Here is a 21663-nt window from a genome sequence, read left to right as displayed (position 1 = left end):
ATCCAAGTCATGAAATGCTCGTAGATTCTGGTTTCTTAGGCCATAGAGATGTTTGGAGCCATTCTGGTCTCTGGTCAGCTCTATGGTCAGCTGGCCGAATCACCAGCTGCATTTTCAGGTTCCCTGTTCGGACAGGAGAGCCAGAGAAAAACATGGAAGACGGTGTGGGGGGGGGGGCATTCCCTCCCACTGCTTGTAAAAGCAGTTTAGAGGCTAATTAGCTGCTAGGATTGCTTTTACATGAAAGCTGACCGCTGGTTCAAAAGAATGATACCAAGATGATACCTAAACCTGCAGGCATCATTCTGGTATAACCACTCAAAGTCCAGCAACATACCAGTACGTTGCTGGTCCTTGTTGGGCATATATGGTAAACTTTTTTTTCATGCAGCCTGTGGGCTGAACGAAAAAAAGATATTGATCGGTGGGTATGCCCACCATTAGAATACCTCCCTTCATCCACCCACTTCTAATGATGGGCATACATGCACCATTTATATATGCCGAAGCATGGGGGCATCCTCCCGCAAAAGGCAGGAGCAAATCGCTCCTCCACCCACTGTTGCCCCCACGCTTCGGCATATATGCTGAAGTATGTAACTGTGGTGGTGAAATCACCTCCGACAGCGCTGGAGTCACGGCTTTATATATCGTGGGAGCAAACGCTGTTGCTGTCAAGATAAATAAATCCGCGCTGCAACTGAATGGCGTACCTGCTAAGCAAATGATGGTTAACCAAAAAACTAAGTAACATTACAGGATAACAGTAATACTTACTATACCTGCTAAGCAAATACAAAAAAAAACATAGTAAAAAATAAAACATTTAACGCAACCCGTGCCTAAAATATATATGCCGAAGCATGGGGGCATCCTCCCACAAAAGGCAGGAGCAAATCACTCCTCCACCCACTGCTGCCCCCACGCTTCGGCATATATGCTGAAGTATGTAACTGTGGTGGTGAAATCACCTCCGACAGCGCTGGAGTCACGGCTTTATGTATCGTTGCTGTCAAGATAAATAAATCCGCTCTGCAGCTGAATGGTGTACCTGAAAACAATAAAATGGTTACCAACAAAACACAGTAAACAGTAAAGTATAAAAAAAATTGCATATCTGAAAAGCAAACATGGTAAAACATAATAACAATAAAACATTGCAGAATAGAATACAGTAAAAAAGAGCAGAACAATAGAGAGAGAATAGAGAGAGAGAGAACAATAAAACAACAACAACTATTTTTGTTTTTTTTATTTTAAATTTTTTTTTGTGTTTTTTTATTTATTTATTTATTTTTATACACTTTTTTTAGTAACTTTAACTTTTGTAACTGGTACCAGGTTTGGGTCTCTCAAAATGCGATGGCATCTTGGGAGACCCTGTGAAAGTGTGTCCTAGTCTGTGCAGTGCTGTACCCTACGCTAATACTCAACTAGTGTATGGTAGCATTCAAAACATTCACCCATGCAAAGACTAGGATTGCCAGGACAGGAGGAACAATAACACCGGGTGGCACGCCTAAATCCACGCTTGCTACAGATACGACATCTTTTTTGGGGGGCTCGTTGGGTAGGGGTACTCGGGAGGGGATAAGGAAAATGCCTCTCATGCAGCCGGCCTACTGCATTTGGTTGGGGATGGTGAGGTGGAGCACCGTCTGGATACAGAAGGGCTCTGAAGATCTCTTCCTGGAATTTAAGGAAGGATCCAGTCTGTCCTGAAGGTCTGTATAGCACATGAGCGTTCAGCAAAGCCAATTGAAATAAATAAACAGACACTTTTTTGTACCAGCGTCTGGCCTTACGGGCAACTAGGTACGGCGCCAACAACTGGTCGTTCAGGTCCACGCCTCCCATATTTTGGTTATATTCATGGACACAGAGGGGTTTCTCCACAACACCAGTCGCCGTAGTAATTTGGGTCGTCGTGTCTGTGTGAAGGGAGGTGAGAACGAAAACATTCTTCTTATCCCTCCACTTCATATCGAGCAAGTTATTACACTTCAAGCAGGCTCTCTCCCCCAGCCTAAGACGGGAATCTACAAGCCGCTGAGGAAAGCCCCGGCGATTAGGTTGCACGGTGCCACATGCTCCAATCTGCTGATCAAACAAGTGACTAAAAAGTGGCACGCTCGTGTAATAATTGTCCACGTACAAGTGTTACCCCTTTCCGAATAAGGGTGACACCAAGGCCCACACTATCTTGCCAGTGCTTCCTATGTAGTCAGGGCAGTTTGTTGGCTCTACGTGACTATCTTTGCCCTCGTAAACCATAAAACTACATGTATAGCCTGTGGCCCTGTCACAGAGCTTATACATCTTGACCCCGTATCTGGCACGCTTGCTGGGAAGGTACTGTTTGAATGACAAGCGGCCAGAAAATTTAATCAGGGACTCATCAATGCAGACAACTTGATGGGGAGTAAACAAGTCTGCAAAACGTTGGTTGAAGTGGTTTACGAGGGGCCGAATTTTGTAGAGCCGATCGTATCCAGGGTCTCCACGAGAACGACAGAGTTCATTGTCGTTGAAGTACATGAACCGCAAAATCTGCTCGTATCGTGCCCTGGCCATGGAAGCAGAGAACACGGACGCATGGTAAATTGGGTCAGTGGACCAATATGACCGCAACTTACTCTTTTTATTCAAGCCCATGTTGCGGGAAAGGCCCGGAAAGATCTTAAATTTGGAGACCATAATTGGTCTCCAATCTCTGGCAAGGGAGGACTGGGGATTAGCGGCGATGTGTTGACCAGCGTATAAATTGCTTTGGTCCACAATAGATCTATAGAGATCTTCGGTGAAAAACAGTGAATAAAAATCCAGTGGCGTAAAATCAACTGTTTCCACCTGAATTCCGGGTTGGCCAGTGAAAGGGGGAAGTACGGGTGCTGCAGAAGTGGTGGGTTCCCAATTCAGATTGGCGAATGCAGCAGGAAGGGCACTATGGGCACGATGGGCCTGTCTTTGTCTTCTTGGTGGCAGCTGGACACTACTTGTGCTTGCCACCTCGCCAGCTTGAACTGCACTTATGGGACTCGCCACGTCACCAAGTGTTACTGCAGTGCTGGATGTACGACCAGGGTGTACTAGGCCGCTGGTGCTTGCCAGTTCACCAGAAGGAATAGCGGTACTAGTACTTCTCTGCTCCATACGAGAGCCCTGCGGTTCTTGCACTTCAAGGACAGAAGAAGATTGGGGTCTGGTACGCCTGACCTTAGCAGGGACCACAACTCCGTCGTCAGAGCTATCTGTCATGGAGCCGCTGTCCTCTACAGGATCGTATTCTGAGCCTGAATCTGACAGATGAGTGACTTCCTCTTCACTATCTGTCATGCTCAGAAACGTGTAGGCCTCTTCACTAGTGTACCTTCGATTTGGCATTTTGGGCTCTAACGAACTATGCTCTGCGAACGCTGCAGTTATGTGTGCTTAGTGTTTTGTAAGTGTCAGTGATCGATCGATACTGCACTTGTGTGGGCTGGGCTGGGCCGAGGGGCAAAACGCAGGTGCTAGCAGGTATCTGGGCTGATCCCGCTAACACTGTGTTTATGGGAACCCTAAACTGCTGGGGAGTATATATCTGATCGGATCAGATATCGATCCGCTCAGATACTATAGCACTAAGGGAGGTGTATGCTGTGTGCGTGGGTGTTAGCGGTACTGGCACTAACCTGACACTGCCTGGGGCGACGCAGACCTTATCTGACCCCAAAAACTTAACTTATATCGCCGCCGGGCAATTAGGGGGTTAAACCTGTATAAGGTAGTAAACGGCAGGTGCCCTAAAACTATAATAAACTATAATAAACAAACCAACTAACCAGCGTCACCCGTAACAATTATACGGTGATCGCTGGTGAAAGGGTTAACTAGGGGGCAATCCGGGGGTTAAAACCTTTAGCAGGTAGTATATGGGGGTCCCTGTCGCTATAAAACACTGACAGTGAACCTATATACTTACCTCCCTAACTAGCGTCACCTGTGTCACTAATACAGCGATCAGAAAAACGATCGCTTAGCGACACTGGTGACGGGGGGTGATCAAGGGGTTAACCTTTATTAGGGGGGGTTAGGGGGGTACCCTGGACCTAAAGGGGGGTACCCCAGACCTAAAGGGGCTAACCTAACTGCCCTAACACTTATAACTGTCACAAACTGACACCAATGCAAAAAAAAAAAAAACTGCTATTGGTGTCAGTGTGACAGGGGGTACAGGGGGGTGATCGGGGGGTGATCGGGGGGTGAAAAGTGTGGCTGGCGTGTTCTACTGACAGTGTAGTGTTGGTGCACTTACTTGGATGTCTTCTCTCCTCGGCGCCGGATCAAAAAGACCGGCTCGAGGAGGGATGACATCACTTCCTGTGCCTCTGTTTACATTACAGAGACACAGGAAGGATTTTCATTCGCCGGGAGCGATCGGGAGGGGGTGGCCACGAATGGATGGCCTCCCCCTCACCTCTCATCGCCCGGGAAGAGATGGAGACCACCTCTGGCACCGGGGGAGGTCCGATCAGACCCCCCGCCCGCGGAAGGCAGATCACGTGTATGTACGTGATTCTGCCTGTCCGTGCCACCTTGCCGACGTACATCGGCGTGAGGCGGTCGTCAAGTGGTTAAATATATTAAAAAAATGTATATAAGACTAGCTCAGTTACATCGAACAGGAGAGAAAGGGCATAAAAGTCCTTAATACTCACCAAGAGTTAAAATCACATAGAGAAAAAAGAGAGCCGGGACGATGACAAAATCCGATGATAGTTAAGCAGTCCGTTATTAATAGACCGTATAGATTGACCAAGCTGGATAGAATAGAAAAGAAGGGTGTATATATAAAGAAAGCAGCTAAAAAAAGCCCAGAACTATCTCATAAGTATTAGGGTTAATTGACCATACATACCTGTTGAACAAGCTATACAGGTTGGGCTGCAGACAAGAAGCAGTCTAATGCTTTCAGATAGAAGGTATGCTGCAGTGGATGTTTGTGATTTGACACGCATCAGGTGTAATGTGCAAGCCTGCAAGGTATGGGCAGGATTCCTAAGTTAAAACAGGTAACATGTTATCCCCGCAATTAAATTGTTGGAGTTGATCATGGAGCAATTTTTACCTGCTATTTCAAAACGACCAGTGTAGCGTCCCGGTATGTCCGCACTCATGGACTGTGGATACGTCTATTTAAAGCCCCCACCTGATTGGCAAAATGAATCGGCCAATCAGGAGCGGACATAAAATGGCCTCGTGCGCCTGCGCATTACATCCCGCAAAAGCCTACAACACCCACAATGACCCGTTCATCCTGGGAGCGTGAACGGACAGGAAATGTCCAATACGCGCTTCCGGGGGCGGGGCTGTGGATGGAGGTGGATAGAAAGGGCGGGGCTGATGTTTTAGTGGATAGAAAGGGCGGGGAGTAAGGGGCGATGATGAGCCGGAGAGTGGGCTGGTCGACAACAACGGCCAGCCCTTGGGTGTCCATACAGTCACGGGCTGTGGAGGGAGTGATTAAACACGAGGGAGGGTCTGACGGCCGGGCGGAATACAGGGCAGACAGAGAATCAAAAGGATGTTTAAGACTGAATAGGACATCACTGGGTATGCTCCCAGCCCAGCGGTGAAACAGTACCATCAATAGGGAGATAAGTACAGCGCTGCGCCAAAAAATACTAAAAAATATAGTACAATTAGCAGCTAACACACCTCTAGACACAGGTAAGGGTTAAAAAATGATAATAATAGTGTAGTGCTATATGTATATATATATCATAAATCTTACATATATGAAACGGTGAATAGAAACCTAATCATCCCTTACAGGGAAAAAAATGCGTATAGAAGTGGCACTATGTGATTCAAAACAACACTTGAAGTACTGTGAATATTAAAAACCAATAATAAAAAAACCATATAATAAGTCTAAGAAACCATACGCATATGGTAAATCAACCACACAAGTCCAAAAAAATCAGACAAATATATTAATAGTGACTTGTGGAATAGAAAACCGCCACCAAAAGTTTATGGGGATTGTGCGTTGAAAATGGTGGAAAAACTCCAGAGTTTCCTCGTAGATGGAATTGATCACATCTGGCAGATGAGTAGATAGATAAGGAATCACAGATGGACAGAGGGTCTAGGTAGGTGGCAGGACCATCACCAGAGCACCAGAAAAGGCTTACCAGAGTTAAGTAACTTGAAAAGACCTACGTCTTACAAGTCTGAGAGGCTTATTGACCACCTGGTCTGGCAAGATGAATCGTCAGATATCCTCAGCTTACAATGGGAGAAGGGGTCTCACCACAGCTTTCAACGTCCCCGAATGGTCCAACAGGCCAAACGAATATTTCAAATACCATGCGAGGAATAAAACTCACATAGCGTGATAACGTTTAAAAACATCAATTTATTAAAATTATAAAAGGTAAACTCACATGGTAGGAGATCAAAGACAGCTCAAAAAGATCAAATAGCGGTAATCGTGAGGGGTCCACCCGACATGTTTCAGCTACAAAGCCGTCATCTGGGGTGTGGAGCCCCCCCACCTCACCGCTTTATAAACAAGTAATGACCCCCACTGGGAGTGTCACAATATCGGAAGTTTAATGATTGATGTCACTTCCGGTTAATAATGTCATCAACCCCCTGAGTAAACCTTCTTTTTTCCATGATTGGATTGGCTTCTACCCCTGCAAAAAATGTTTGGTATGTCACTCCACCTTCAATGGGATCTTGCCTTTTTGGAACAATACAGAAGGCATGATCCCATGGAGCCTCAGGTGGGATGTTCATTCTCAACAGGGTGAGCCCGAACTCGATTCTTGGTTCACATATTTTAATGACGCTGGTATCAAGTTCCTTGATTTTCTCATTACGAGGAAACGTATTCGTCTTTCGACTTTAGATCGGGAGATTAAGGAACTGAAAGATAAATTACTTACTTTTAAAAACTCGGCTGAATATAATACTTTGTCCTCCAATTTGCAAGCACATCTCGTAAAAGAGGATAAAGAACAAAGAACCAAGAAACACAAAAAGTATTCCCGCGATATTGGGGACTACAAGGCGGGAAGGGTGTTTGGATGGCAGAAAACCATCACGGCACCCACCTTGGAGTCTGCAATGGAAACCAATGTCCAGGGTTCAAGACTGTAGCTCCTCTTATGGAGCCTTCTGTCCGCCCTAAACTTTCTATTGAAAAGGGGCGAACCCAGGGTGGAGGCCCCTCTTCACATAGGGGTCGACACCCTAGTATACATACCCCCAGGAAACAACAAAGTGGTAGAGGAAATAGGGGTGATTATCGTAGTCATGATGAACATCAATATTATGAACGGGAAAACTCCTATTATAGAAGTTCCCCAGTTCGCAATCGTGACTCTTCCCACTATTCTTACCACCAGAATCCACCTTATTATAGGCACCCTCCGGTCTCTACATACAATAGATATTCCCCTTTGCGTGATCACTATAATGAGAATGTCTACCCATTTCCCAATGCTGGGTATGGTTCATCCCCCTATAAACAACCTCACTCTGGGTCACGGACCACTCAGGGTTTTCACAAGGACCCCCAAAACAAAAAAAGAGGTCCGGAAACAAGAGAGGGTCCAGAGGAGGGAGGAGGATCCAGAGATGAAAAAAGGAAACGAGTCTAACCTGTCAGGGGGTATTTAACCTGAGTGATACTATTCTCACCCAGGAAGAGAAAACTATTTTAAATAAGGATCTCAAATTTGCCCCCCCGTGTAAACTTAACAAGTTTGACACATTCATCGACATTCAGAAGTTTATTAGAAAAATTAATGTTCAGAGGTATATTATTTCAAACCCCACTAGGAATGTAGCTAGGGCGGCAACGTCTGGCACGGTCCATTCGGGCCTATCCAATCCCTCTCTTTTTAGCCCCCCAACACAACTCCCACCAACTATCAACCTGTTCAGAGATTTAGTGTTGAGAGATTTAGCTAACATCCCATTAAAACGTAGATTTCGCAACCCCTTACCTTCAACAGGCCTAAAAACTCTATGTGATAACAAAAATTTGGTCATTCGCCCCGACGACAAAGGCGGTCGCATTGTTTTATTAAATAAATCAGATTATATTGACGAAATGCACCGTATTTTGGGAGATCGTGAGACATACATTGAATTATCTAGTAATCCTACACAAAAGTATAAAAAGTATTTGCAAAGATTGGTATCTAAAGGTTTTGATCTTTGTATTTTAAATAAGAAGCAGAGATCATTTTTAGTTCCCCTTGCCCCGTGTATTCCTGTTATGTACTACCTGCCTAAAGTCCATAAGGACCCTTTGCACCCTCCAGGTCGGCCAATAATTAGTGGCATCGACTCGGTCACTTCAAAAATTGGTAAATATATAGACTTTTTCCTTCAGCCACCTGTACTTAAGATTCCGTCCTATTTAAAAGACACTAAGGATGTGATTAGATTACTTTCAAATGTCTCTTACCCTGGTGATCTTATCATGGCAACTGCAGACGTTGCATCCCTCTATACCTGCATCCCGCACCGTAAGGGTATAGATGCGGTTAACTGTTTTCTTAATAGGGATGCCTCCCTTGCCTCACCCCAGATAGCCTTTATTATCGATTTAATTGAGTTTGCAACGCAACACAATTATTTCTGGTTTGATGGTAGATTCTATCGTCAACACAAGGGGGTTGCAATGGAATCAAAGTTTGCTCCCAGTCTGGCCAATTTATTCATGGCCAAGTGGGAGGAGGATGTCGTCTATGCCATGGATAACCCACACCTCCTGTTGTGGGCCCAGTACATAGACGACATCCTCCTCCTATGGACTGGCAGTTCAGATGGTCTAGTCGACTTTATCGCGACCCTCAATAACAACGATAGGAATATTGTTCTGTCATTTGAAGCAAGTACAACCTCAGTCCATTTTTTGGACTTGGTTATTGAAAGAAAGGAAAGCCAATTTGTATTTAGTACCTATTTTAAATCTACCGATCGGAACGGGTACATACCGACCGACAGTTGCCATCACACGTCTTGGATCAGGTCAGTTCCTAAGAGTCAGTTCCTACGATTACGTAGGAACTGCACTGACCTTAACACCTTTAAGATCCAGGCAGCGTCTTTAAAAGATAGGTTCCTAGAGAAGGGTTATAACTCTTCTGATTTGGATAAAGAGATCGATAATGGTTGTTTGACTGATCGTCAATTATTATTGGAGGATAGACCTCGACAATCAAACGAGGATTTTAAATGGTCTTTTCTGACTTCATCCTCCATTCAACATAAGCACGTCAAAAGAATTTTTGAACACCATTGGGACGTCCTTAAAACGGATAAGGTTTTGGGCCCTTTGTTGCCCAGAACCCCCAAGGTGGTTTTCAAAGGTGTCCCATCTCTCCAAAACAAGTTGGCACCTAATGTCATCAACCCCCCGAGTAAACCTTCTTTTTTCCATGATTGGATTGGCTTCTACCCCTGCAAAAAATGTTTGGTATGTCAGTTTAACACCTGTGGTAGGAGGGCCAGTCATAGTTTTTCTTCTACTGTGACTGGTCGTTCCTATAAAATCAAGCAATTTTGCACTTGCGCTACTAAAGGGGTAGTTTACCTTCTGACTTGCCCATGTGGTAAGCAGTATGTGGGGCGGACCATCAGATCATTTACAACACGAGTTTCTGAACACATTAATCTCATTAAAGCAGGTAGTACCAAACACACTGTGCCTCGACACTACAGGGAATTCCATGACCGAAACCCTGCGGGCAAACAATTTCTCATTATCGATAAATATGTTGCACCCTGGCGGGGGGGTTCCACCCTTAGGGGTGTCTCCCGTTTGGAGACTTACTGGATTTATGAATTGGGGTCCCACTTCCCGCAAGGTATTAATGTGGAGTGGGACATAAATTCTTTTATTAACCGAGCTTAGGTACATAGTTTATGGTCTCTCTCCAATAATTTTTCAATTTTAATTACTATCAATTATTGTTGTTAATATTAATTTAAGATTAATATACTTTGCATATTATTATTAAGGAAGGTAATAGAATTAATATCACCTCAGGATATGCATATTTTGTATATTAATTACTGTATGGAGGATGCCTTTTCATGATGAGGTCTTGTCCAGTTTTTTCATTTTTTATTTTATTTTGTATTATGGTACATGATGCCCCTCATTGGCAATGTCATTTTAGTTTCCATTTTTACTTTTAATTAATATATGGTTAAGGTTGATGCCCCTTTATGACCTTTATTAGGTCTGTCTATAGATTTCACGATGTTTTGACATCATGGCATATTTAAGTATTACTTTTGTTTAGATCCATCTTTGCTGACACTTTAAACTGATGTCAGATCATTATGGCTGCGTTCCGGTCCTCTCCACCTATCAGCGCCTCGTTTCTCACACGAGACGAGATGCGGCTGCCAGCACGAAAGAGAGGCTTGGTCCTAGTAGTGGAGCGCACCGACGCTGCACTGGAAGTGCGGAATATGACGTCATCGCGCATACACGGATCATGAGGCCAAGCCAGATAGGCGGAGCGTGACGGTGCTGGTATACGCCTACAGCCAATGGGATCTGGCTGTACTGACAGAGAGGCTTGGTTTGCGTCCGGATTACTTCCGAATCTGCAGACCAAGCCGTTACTATACTATACATTATATATCCCGTATTTTCCATTTATGGGTGATAGTTGCATATTACTGTCTATTGCTCCCTTCATATTTGGCCTGTGGAAATCTAACAGTAAAATATTATTTCTATTAACCGGAAGTGACATCAATCATTAAACTTCCGGTATTGTGACACTCCCAGTGGGGGTCATTACTTGTTTATAAAGCGGTGAGGTGGGGGGGCTCCACACCCCAGATGACGGCTTTGTAGCTGAAACATGTCGGGTGGACCCCTCACGATTACCGCTATTTGATCTTTTTGAGCTGTCTTTGATCTCCTACCATGTGAGTTTACCTTTTATTATTTTAATAAATTGATGTTTTTAAACGTTATCACGCTATGTGAGTTTTATTATTGGTTATTAATATTCACAGTACTTCAAGTGTTGTTTTGAATCACATAGTGCCACTTCTATACGCATTTTTTTTCCCTGTAAGGGATGATTAGGTTTCTATTCACTGTTTCATATATGTAAGATTTATGATATATATATACATATAGCGCTACACTATTATTATCATTGTGAAACAATACCATGAATTCATAAAGTAAGGAATAGCATAGCGCTGCAAATAATCCAAATAAACAAGTAATTCAAATAGTGAAATGGAGTAGTCTGTACAAACACAAAATTGAAAATACAAAAATATCAGAGTTACCAAAGATAAATGGAAAACTAAACAAATGAAAAATACAACAATTACGTACAGTAAATAAATATCTTATTCAATAATAAGAGAAAACACAAAAAGAAACAAAAAAGGGCACTATCACAAGCGTTAAGCCTATGAGATCGAAAGGGCTACTAGAGCAACAGCATTCATGGTGGTAGGCGGAGAAAGATGGAGAGGTGGATGAACAGCCCAAAACATAAGAAGAAAGGCAACCCCAACACAAGAGTCAAATAGATTAGGGAACCCACAAAGTTTTTGGAACAGTGAGTCATAAAAGCTAATGAACATATTGAATAGCCTTATAAGAAGGATTTGAAGCTAATGTACTCGTTTAGGCCAGGATATTTGGTGGCATCCAAACAATATATCCACCCGGTTTCCATTTTTAAAAGAGAAATATCAATACTGCCACCTCGAGCATGTGTGGGTACATGCTCGAGCACTGCAAATCGTACTACATTGGGATCAAAGTTATGTTGATTAGCAATGTGTCTGTTTAGAGCTGTAGTGGTCAATTGCTTATGGAGTGGCATAATATGGTCCCTAATGCGTCTGAAATATGGATGTTTCGTCTTGCTGACGTAAAAACATCCACAGACACATAGGGCCAAATAGACCACCTCAATGGTGTTGCAGGTAACACGGTATTTTATAGACTGAATCTGTCCATTGGGAAGAATTATTGTTTTGGAATTGATAATAAAAGGACAGATATCGCAATGTCCACAAGAAAAAGTGCCATTATTGGAGACCCTAGTGGATTGTTTAGGTGTATAATGGCTCATGACGAGTCAGTCTCTCATAGAAGGGGCGCGTCGGTAGGTGATTTCAGGATAAGTTTTGACGAACTTGCTCACAGTGGAATCCGCTGTTAGCAGGGGCCAGTATTTCTTAAGAATTGCTCTAGTCTGCATGTGTTGTTGAGAGAATTGGGTTATGAAACGAACTGATTGATTGGACTTAAAGGGCTGTTTAGAATGAATAAGGTCCTGCCTATTCAATTTGACCACTCTGTCAAAAGCTCGTTTGAATAAAGAACGGCTATAGCCTCTTTGATGTAGTCTAGCAGATAGATCTTTAGATGCCTGGTAGAAGTCCCAGGTACAATTTCTCCTGAGACGGAGAAACTGACTGTATGGAATGCTATCTAAGAGGGGTTGCGGGTGTGCACTGGTTGCATGTAACAAAGTGTTCTCCACGGAGGGCTTTCGAAAAAGAGATGTATAGAGGGTTCCATCAGTGTCCACATGGATTTGCAGGTCCAGGAAATTGATCCTGGACTGACTGCATTCCATAGTGAATGTGAGATTGTAGTCGTTAATAGCCAGTAAGTTAACCAGCTGTGTCAATTCATCCCGGGTTCCAGACCAAAATATCAAAATGTCATCAATATACCTATGCCAGGCAATGACATGTTTGAGGAGTGCGAAAAAAATGATCGTTAGAAAAAAGGTCTCTCTCCCACCCCCCCAGGTACAAGTTGGCATATGAGGGCGCACATTTGGTCCCCATAGCCACCCCCTGCACCTGGAGGTAGTGGGAGGAGCCAAACATGAATACATTTCTTGTCAATATAAACTTCAACAACTGGAGAACAAACTGGCTATATGGAATAAAGGAAGGTCCACGTTCATTTAGTTGTTCCTGAATTACCTCGATACCTTTCATGTGTGGAATGCAATTGTATAGGAAAATAGAGAAGTGACGTGTGGATTCAAGTATTTGTCTATTAGGGAGCTGGCATTCTCGGTTAAGCTGGAACAGCCCGATACAATTGGTCGTCCGGGGGGTGCTGTAAAGATTTATGCACTTTAGGAAGGGCATAAAATGTAGGTATTTTTGGATCCTTAACGTTCAAATAATTCCAGGTATTTAGATCTTTCGTGCCTGATTGATAGGCTTTAAAAATTAGGTTGTAATATTCAAGAGTGAAATTTTGAATTCATGTTATCGAAATGGGTCTGTACCAACGTCGATTGTCAAGGATGTCCAGGCACATACGTTCGTATGCCTGGACATCCATGAGAACAACATTGCCACCTTTATCTGCCGGTTTAATAATCAAATTCGGATTACATTGCAGATCATTCAAAGCTTTACGATGCCTGGGAGATAAATTATGTCCCATGGAGTTGTCCAGATTAAGAAGTTTGATTTCTTGGGTAGTCTGTTGGACAAATGCCCAAATGTTGGGACTGGATTGAAGTGACGGAAATGTCCGAGATTTAGGTTTGAATGAAGTGGGTGGAGGAAAGGAGACACCCGGTATAGCGACGCCAGTTGGCCAAATGCCAGATAGCTCGTCGCCTCCCGTGTGACCTTCTTCCCATAATGACATAAGGTCTTCGATGGTTTGCTGTTCCATTAGAGAAAGTTCAAGTGAGGAGGTGTTGACGTTTGTAGTGACCGTGGGTTTGTCATAGATGACTTTGAACATCAAGCGTCGAGCAAATAAATGTATGTCTTTGATTAGTTGGAATCTATCCAAGTTGGTGGATGGACAAAATGTTAACCCTAATTTGAGTACAAAATTTTGTTCCTCGGTTAAAGGAACTGAGGATAAATTAAGAATTTCTAATCCCGAAGTTCCTGAGTTTGTGTGGGTTGTGCATGACTGTGTATCTGATCGGGACTCTTCCCTAAAAAAATGGGTGCAATTTTAGGATCCATCATTTTAGTGCTAGAGGGAAATGCTGTGGATAACGTGGGTTCACTTACCCTACGGGTGATAGTGGAGGACGCTATCAAAGTGCCAAGATTAGTGGCCCCAATAGGAGCCTGTGATTGTGGCTGCGATGAAGAAGGTGCGGAGGAGGTTGGACCAGGTGCCGGAAAGGGAGTAGAAGAGTGCATTTTAGTAGAGTGAGTACGAATCACCGAAGGTAGTCTAGTAGGTGTAGGTCTGAAAGTGCGATGGATAGAATCCGTTGAGGCCAAGGTTCGATCACTTTTTCTTTTTTTGGGCAGTCTATCCTGGGAAAGTTCACGATATGTGGTGGAGTTGCTGGGTGAAAAGGAAGAAACAGAGATATTATTAGGTACATCAGGTACTACAATATCAACTTTAGGATCAACCAAATTAGAGGATTTCGGATTGGATCTATTCGAGGGTGTTTGGTTCCAGTTATATGCATAACCATTATCATGGGCTGATTTATCCTGAAGAAATTTGTTTTCCTTGGTGTTGATTACACTACAGGTATATTCCTCCAGACGTGCCTGGAGTTCTAATTCCCGCTTGGTAAATCTGGTGGAAGTAGCAAGAGGGACAAACTCTTGATACCAGTTGGTAATTCGAAGATCTAGCTGTTCAAGATCTACCTCGTATTCCTTACAGATGAGTGAAATCATCTGAAAAGAGCACATTTGAAGATTTTGTCGTTTTGAAATAGCAGGTAAAAATTGCTCCATAATCAACTCCAACAATTTAATTGCGGGGGATAACATATCATAAGATTCACTTTAATTACCTGTTTTAACTTAGGAATCCTGCCCATACCTTGCAGGCTTGCACATTACACCTGATGCGTGTCAAATCACAAACATCCACTGCAGCATACCTTCTATCTGAAAGCATTAGACTGCTTCTTGTCTGCAGCCCAACCTGTATAGCTTGTTCAACAGGTATGTATGGTCAATTACGGTAACCCTAATACTTATGAGATAGTTCTGGGCTTTTGTTAGCTGCTTTCTTTATATATACACCCTTCTTTTCTATTCTATCCAGCTTGGTCAATCTATACGGTCTATTAATAATACGGACTGTTTAACTATCATCAGATTTTGTCATCGTCCCGGCTCTCTTTTTTCTCTATGTGATTTTAACTCTTGGTGAGTATTAAGGACTTTTATGCCCTTTCTCTCCTGTTCGATGTAACTGAGCTAGTCAGCCTTATATGCATTTTTTATATATTTAATCTTCAAGATTTCTCATCAAGCCCCCTGCAGTCACATTAAGGCAGTGAGGGGTTGACCTTCACCTTGGAGGTTTCCTGTGTGGCCCTCCGGGTCGCTGTGGGTATGTATATGTGATCTTAAGTTGATGAATTTTCCATTCGTGCTGGGTTCCACTGATTGGATGATACTGTTTAGTTTCCATGTACTCTTGTCAGGGACTAGCATTGCGCTGCTGCTTTTTTTTGCTTTTTTGTATGTTCAGTTTATTTTATTTTATTATATTAAATTAATTTTCTCTTTGTAGAATTGCAACCTAATACGTCCCCTGAAGAAGCCAATGTATTGGCGAAACTAGTAGGGATTTGCATGATTTTTATCTACTGGTTGTAAATTTACTATACATGCTCCTGTATACATTTGTACTATAACATGAGATGCAACTATTTTTTAATTATTTTTTCTAATAAAATTAAATTATTTTAATATACACAATCTTTGTCATAATTTTGGCACCGCAATAATCCCATCATTCCATTCACTGTCTCTATCTACCTTCTAGGATGAGGTGCCTTATCTAAAAACACATTCAACGCCACCAGCTCCATTTTTCTCTCATGATATTTTTTATATCATCTATTGTGCAAAGCTGTTCCAACCCTGTCAGGTCTTCCCCTGATCTAATTGGGTGAGGTAAATTCTTGACCAAGTGGTTCAACTGGCGGTACCGCCATTCATCAATCACCAATGAATCCTTATTGTGCTTTAATTCTTGAAATGATAAAATTTTCCCTTTTATAATTTATCCCCTTTCCGACGACCGTACGCAGATATGCGTACTCGGCTTTCCGGGGTTATACCGGGATGATGCCCGCAGCTGCAGGCATCATCCTGGTACCGTTGTTTACAGCGGGCGATCGGCTACCCGTGTATAACAACTGATGCGGCTAAAAGCCACTCGGTTGTTATACCGGAGGAGCGGGAGGGGACATCCCCCCCCTCCCGCCGCCTCCCGCCGCTGTTACCGGGCCTCCCGTGCGATCGGGAGGCCCGGTGTCCGTTCGGCTGCCTTCGGCAGCTGGGGGCGGACTGGAACGAAGCTGCGAGCGGCTTCGTTCCAGCCTTCTTGTTGTAAATGCGGAAGCGACGTCATGACGTCACTTCCCGTTTACTCGGCTGCCAATGGCGCCGAATTTAAAAAAGTACACAGTATTCAGAATCGCCGTTTTCGGCGATCTGAATACTTTGAAGTGTAAAGGAGGGATGGGGGGTATTTTAGACCCCCGATCCCTCCATAAAGAGTACCTGTCACCACATATTACTGTCACAAGGGATGTTTACATTGCTTGTGACAGCAATAAAAGTAAAAAAAAAAAAAAATTTTAAACACAATTTATAAAGTGCAAAAATAAATAAAATAAATAAAAAAAAAAAAAAAAATTTTTTAAAGTGCCCCTGTCCCCGCGAGCTCGCGCAGCGAAGAAAACACATACGGAAGTCGCGCCCGCATATGTAAACGGTGTTCAAACCACACATGTGAGGTATCGCCGCGAACGTCAGAGCGAGAGCAATAATTCTAGCCCTAGACCTCCTCTGTAGCTCAAACCTGGTAACCGTAAAAATTTTTTAAAGCGTCGTCTATGGAAATTCAAAGGTACCGTAGTTCGTCGCCATTCCACGAGTGCGTGCAATTATAAATGGTGACATGTTTGGTATCTATTTACTCGGCGTAACATCATCTTTCACATTATACAAAAAAATTGGGGTAACTTTACTGTTTGGATTTTTTAAAATTCATGAAAGTGTCACTTTTCCAAAAATTTGCGTTTAAAACACTGCTGCACAAATACCGTGTGATAAAAAATATTGCAACAATCGCCATTTTATTCTCTAGATTCTCTGCTAAAAAAATATATATAATGTTTGGGGGTTCTAAGTAATTTTCTAGCAAAAAATACGGATTTTAACTTGTAAACACCAAATTTCAAAAATAGGCTTAGTCATGAAAGGGTTAAATATGTCTCTTAATTGTGCCGTGTCTTTTTTTAATCCAATTTCCGTCTATTTTCTTTTTCCCTGGTGCAAAGTAATCATTCTCTTTCAGTGCAATTAAAGGTGAATTATATTTCCTGTTAGATTTGTTTATACGTCGCATCCCAAATTTTTAAAACATTCCATGTCAGTTTGTGGGTGTTTTCATCAAGTATTCTAAAGTGTGATGGATTCCATATTATGTTTCCCAATTGTGCCTTACAAAGTGTTTTTTTCTATATTAACGCATCTTTTTTCATTTTTTTCCTTAACCCATTCGACTACTCTTGACAGTACTATTGCTTTATAATACTTTTGAATGTCGGGGACTGCCAACCCTCCTCTTTTTTTTCCTGCTTTAATGTCGAGAAGGAAACTCTCGGTTTTCTATTTTTCCATATTGAATTCATTATTATCGATTTTAACTTTCTAAGGTATGGTTGTGGTAATGCCACTGGCAACAACTGGAACTTGTGATCTTAGGGAGAAGAACCATCTTTATGGTTTTAATACATCCTATCCATGATAGTGGCCTACTTGTTAATTTTTAATTTTCAATTCTAATTTCATCCAGCAGGGGTATATAATTTATTTTATATATCTTCTTCATTGTGTTCGCTAATTTTATTCCCAGGTACTTTAGTTCTTTCCTCCAGGCGAAGTTGAATTCGTTTTTCAGCATTCGTTCTTCCAGTTTACTTACGTTTATGTTTAGAATTTCAGATTTAGCTAAATTTATTTTAAAGTTGGATAGTTTGCCGTATTGTTTTAAAGTTTTTAATAAATTGGACATTGTAATCCTAGGGTTAGCTACATAAAATAATACATCGTCTGCGAATGCTGCAAGTTTATGTTTTTCATCTCCCATCATGAATCCACTTATATCAGGGTTATTTCGTATTGTAGCCAGTAGTGGTTCTAAGGACAGCACAAATAATAGAGGGGATAGGGGGCACCCCTGTCTCGTCCCATTTTTCATCTCGAAGGGGGTGGACGGTGTTCCATTTATCCTTATTGATACTGTAGGATGGTGATATAATGTTTTGATCCACCGGATCATTCTTGGAACCAATTCCCATAATTTCTAAAGTCTGTATCATAAGCCCCCAGTCTACCCCGTCGAAAGCCTTTTCGGCATCTATCGACAGTAGTAGACCTGGGGCCCCACTTTCTTTTATACTCTGGAGTAGGAGCAATGTTCTCACCCCATTGTCCCTCCCCTCCCTTCTAGGGACAAAACCCACCTAAACAGGGTGTACCAATGTATTCATCTGTCCTTTCATCCATCCTGACAGTACTTTAGCATACAGTTTAATGTCTGCGTTAAGCAGCGATATTGGCCTGTAACTGGAACACAATGTTCCATCCTTCCCCTCCTTTGGGATTACTGTAATCATAGCAGATAGGGCTTTCCTGCTTATTTCATAGTCTACCCCCAGGCCATTCATGTATTGACATAACTTTGGGGTTAGGACCTTTTTGTATTTTTTTTATAATGATACATTGTAAACCCGTCTGGGCCAGGGCTTTTTCCCGGGGCTGAGTCAGACAAGGCTTTGTTTATTTCCTCCTCAGTTATAGGAGTCTCTAGTATCTCCCTTACGTTTTCAGTAATCTTTGGTAGACTCGCCTTTTTTAGAAACTCGTTTATTTTACCTCCTTTTTCCCCTGACTAACCCCCCCAGCTGGTCCACTGAGTACAACTCCTGATATTAGTTTTTAAATGTTTCCACTATTTCTTTTGTCATATGAACCATTTCCCCTCCTTTGGATTGAATTTTTTCTATATAATTTATGGCTTTTTTTCTTTTGCAGCATTCTGGCGAGATGTTTACTAGCCTTATTCCCCCACTGGTATCTTTCTTTAGCTATTCTATTGAATGTTCTTTTAGCTTCTTGTTCCATGAGATCCTTCAGTTCATCTCTTTTAGTTACTAGTTTATGATACAACACTAAATGATGACCCTGGTGTTTTTTGTGTTCTTGCTCAGCTCTAGATATTTCTTCAATTCATTTTTTAATTTTGCCTGTTCTCTCATTTTTTCCTTGCTCCTACCTTTATCAGGATCCCCCTTATGTAGGCCTTATGAGCCTCCCATAAGGTGAACCCCGACACCTCATCTGTATCGTTTATTGCAAAATAGTTTTCTAGTTCCTTTTTCACTATTTCTGAGCTTACTTCATCTCTGATCAGATCTTCATTCAATCGCCAAGCTATGGGTTGTCTTTGGTTTCCAGATACTATAATTTTCATTCTCACTGGAGCATGATCCGATAGTGTAGAAATTTCTATACTAGATTCTATCACCTTTTCCAGGACTCTATGATCAACCAGTATATAGTCTATTCTAGAGTATGTCCCATGCACAGGGGAGTGAATCGTGAAATCTTGTCTTTTAGGATGTTAAATCCTCCAGATATCCACCATTTGGCACATGTGAAGTTTGTTTTATTTTTTTTAGTTGTACGTTATTTGTCCCCTGTACCCGGGACGTACTATCCCTTCCTGGATCCATACAGAAGTTCATATCTCCCATCAAGATCACACATCCTCTCTTGAAGTCCATCAACTTCTCCGTAATATCATATCGTAAAATTATTAGAATGCAATTTTACGTTTGACTCATGTGATAAATAGGTCTCTTGCAGGAAGACCACTTCTGCCCCATACCACTTCAGCTCTTTTAGAATCTTGTGTCTCTTAGTGGGAGTGTTTAATCCCCTTACGTTATAGGTCATAAAATTTATTGCTGTCATCTCTTTGTTCCTATTTTCTTATGCTGAACTCGCTTCTCTTGCCTATACCGGAGATTTACCGTTCTTTTAGGCATCAGATATAGGGTAACCTGTCTCCCCTCCACAACCCACCACTCTCCCTCCCCCCCACCCTGAACGGGCCCCTAGGTCTTAGAAGGCCTTGGATACCATGACCCTCACCGAACCTCTTTGTCTCAAGGTGAGGCTCTGCATGTGCCATCCCACCCCCCCTCACCAAATTAATGTGGGGGATGTGGGGATGTTGAAACGGGACACTCGCACAGCACTAGACCTGGATCAGTTTTCCTCGACCCCTCTCCCCCCCCGAAGCTACTCATAGGACTTTAATGAAGACTATAATCATGACTCTTTGTCGCTCACTGTCCACTTTCTGTTAAATTTTCGGATCCTCCTCAGTCCAGCCTGGCAGCTCTGGCACCTGTAGGTCTAATCTGTTGCAGAAAGTCATCAGTTCTTCAGGGAATCTTAGTCTAGCTGATCTTCCCTCTCTGAAGCCAATAAAAACAAGCCGGGAATCCCCAGTTATATTTGACATTCTGAACCCGCATCTGCTCTAATAAAGGTTTCAAGAGTCGCCTTCTTGTCAGTGTTTCTGGTGCCAGGTCAGTAAATATTTGTAACTCTGTACCTTCATATCGCAAAGGAGCTTTTCCTCTCATCTTCGTCCAGATATCTACTTTATCTTTGTAAAACCTAAACCTTACTATAATGTCCCATGGCCCATACACTTCCGTGTTGTTTAATTTTTTAACCCAGTGAACCCTCTCTATCTTTGGAAATTCGTCTATCCCTTTATCCAGTACAGGGCCAATTATTATACTTAAAGTTCTTCTCAAATCTTTTCCCCTTTTCTTAGGGACCGAGCGGATTCTCACGTTCTGTTTTCTATTTCTATTTTATTGGTCTTCTAACCTATAGAGGATTCTCTTCTGATTTTGTTGTGTTATTTTAACTTGCTCCTTTAAGTTACGAAGCACCTGGGCTTGTTTATCTGTTTTCTTTTCCGTCATCTCCACTCTTACCAGCAAATTTCCCAAGTCATCTCTCAGCATATTTATGTCTCCTTTGATTGATTTTTCTAATGTCAGGAACATCTCCATCATTTCTCCCTTTGTGGGAGTTTGGTTATCTGCTCTTTGTTCCTCCCCTCTACTGGTTTCAGGCTCACTCTCTGTTGTTAAGTCATCTCTGGAGTGGTCCGGTGTTTCTCTCTCTGTTCCCCTTTTCCTATCCCCTTTAACTGGCCCTTGTTTTTCCTGGCCCGTGTTCTTAGGACTGGCTCCCTGAGACATGTATTGTTTGATCGTGTTAACCGTTGCTTTATCTTTTGGGGATCTAGAGGGGCCCCCCTCTTGCTGTTTTGGTTGTAACTTTACTCATGATGCCTTTCCTCCTTATCCCTCTTTTCAGTTTACCCAGTTTTAGATCTCACCCCCCCCCCTTTCTCCAATAGGTGAAAGAGGAGGGGGCCAAAAAGGAAGGTAAGGTAACAGGAAGTGAGAGGAAAGAAAAAAAAAAGGGGGGGGGGGAGTAGGGGAGGGGGGAGGGATGGAGGGAACAGAGCAGGAACAAGAGCTCTCCTATTTTCTGCAGCTATAGAAGGTAAGGCTATAT

The 21663-nt window shown here is 42.6% G+C and overlaps 1 protein-coding gene across 4 annotated transcripts in view; it reads left to right on the top strand.

The window, feature by feature from the left end:
- LOC141103553 (flavin-containing monooxygenase 5-like) overlaps positions 1–21663 on the top strand; it is a 197821-nt gene that overhangs the window by 41443 nt on the left and 134715 nt on the right. Inside the window, exon 1 of one of the 4 annotated variants that reach the window (XM_073593258.1) lies at positions 15575–15597. The exons of the other annotated variants lie outside the window; for them this stretch is intronic. The gene's annotated coding sequence lies outside the window, so the exon portion shown is untranslated. Of the gene's footprint in view, positions 1–15574; positions 15598–21663 lie in introns of those variants that run through there. 4 annotated transcript variants of the gene reach the window in all.

Source organism: Aquarana catesbeiana, linkage group LG07, assembly GCF_042186555.1.
Source record: "Aquarana catesbeiana isolate 2022-GZ linkage group LG07, ASM4218655v1, whole genome shotgun sequence".
In the NCBI taxonomy this organism is placed as follows: domain Eukaryota; kingdom Metazoa; phylum Chordata; class Amphibia; order Anura; family Ranidae; genus Aquarana; species Aquarana catesbeiana.
The sequence above is the reverse complement of the archived record's forward strand: the minus strand, read 5'-3'. Positions and strand labels throughout refer to the sequence as shown.